Source organism: Morone saxatilis, unplaced genomic scaffold (genome assembly GCF_004916995.1).
Source record: "Morone saxatilis isolate NCDOM2014 unplaced genomic scaffold, NCSU_SB_2.0 Contig14, whole genome shotgun sequence".
Classification (NCBI taxonomy): Eukaryota; Metazoa; Chordata; class Actinopteri; family Moronidae; genus Morone; species Morone saxatilis.
The window spans coordinates 9,156,010-9,156,743 of record NW_023339696.1 but is presented as its reverse complement, the minus strand read 5'-3'; positions in this window follow the sequence as shown (position 1 = coordinate 9,156,743).

The window sequence follows — 734 nt, the reverse complement described above, 5'->3', positions numbered from 1 at the left end:
GCATTACCTTTTAAAATGTTGAATATGAAAATTTCAAGTGCCCTCCATACAAAGACCTTTGTTTCCCTATGTCATTTATTTAGATGTTGTTTGTTGGTTAACCTTCCTCAATTATATTTTTTGAAGTAGTTTTTTTTATAATTCTACATACAAATATGTCAAATGCTTTAAATGGACAACTTTGACAATAATCATAAGCACATTTTTAAATTGAAGGAATGAAGATGTAAAGTCAGTAAACATCCATAAAGAATTACTTTTGGTCAAATTCAGCAACTGTGTATGAAGTTAAAGAGTATTCTTACCTGATGAAACAGTTACCGTTGTACCCTTTCCCCAGTAGTCAAAAGCAGCATAGTAGCACAGTGCTGAATCTACTTAGTTGTTAGTATGAAAAGTCTACGTCTACTAATGCTGAGCGCGAAAAGTCTACATTAACATTTAATTATTCCCACCACTATAAAATCCACTTAACTGACTCAAAATACTCTAATCATAAATATCCACCGTTGAGTCTACTGAGAATATTTGCTGTTTGACTTTGTACAGTACACACTGTATTAAAACTTTACGTTTGAAGGGACACTTAACTTACAGAATAACTTAAACATTACATTTTACAGTCTTAAACATACCCTGCTGTAGACTTTAAATGGTACAATTCTTACCTGATGACACTGTTACCATAGTGCCTTTTCCCCAGTAGTCGAAAGCCCAGTTGTCACAGTTAAGAA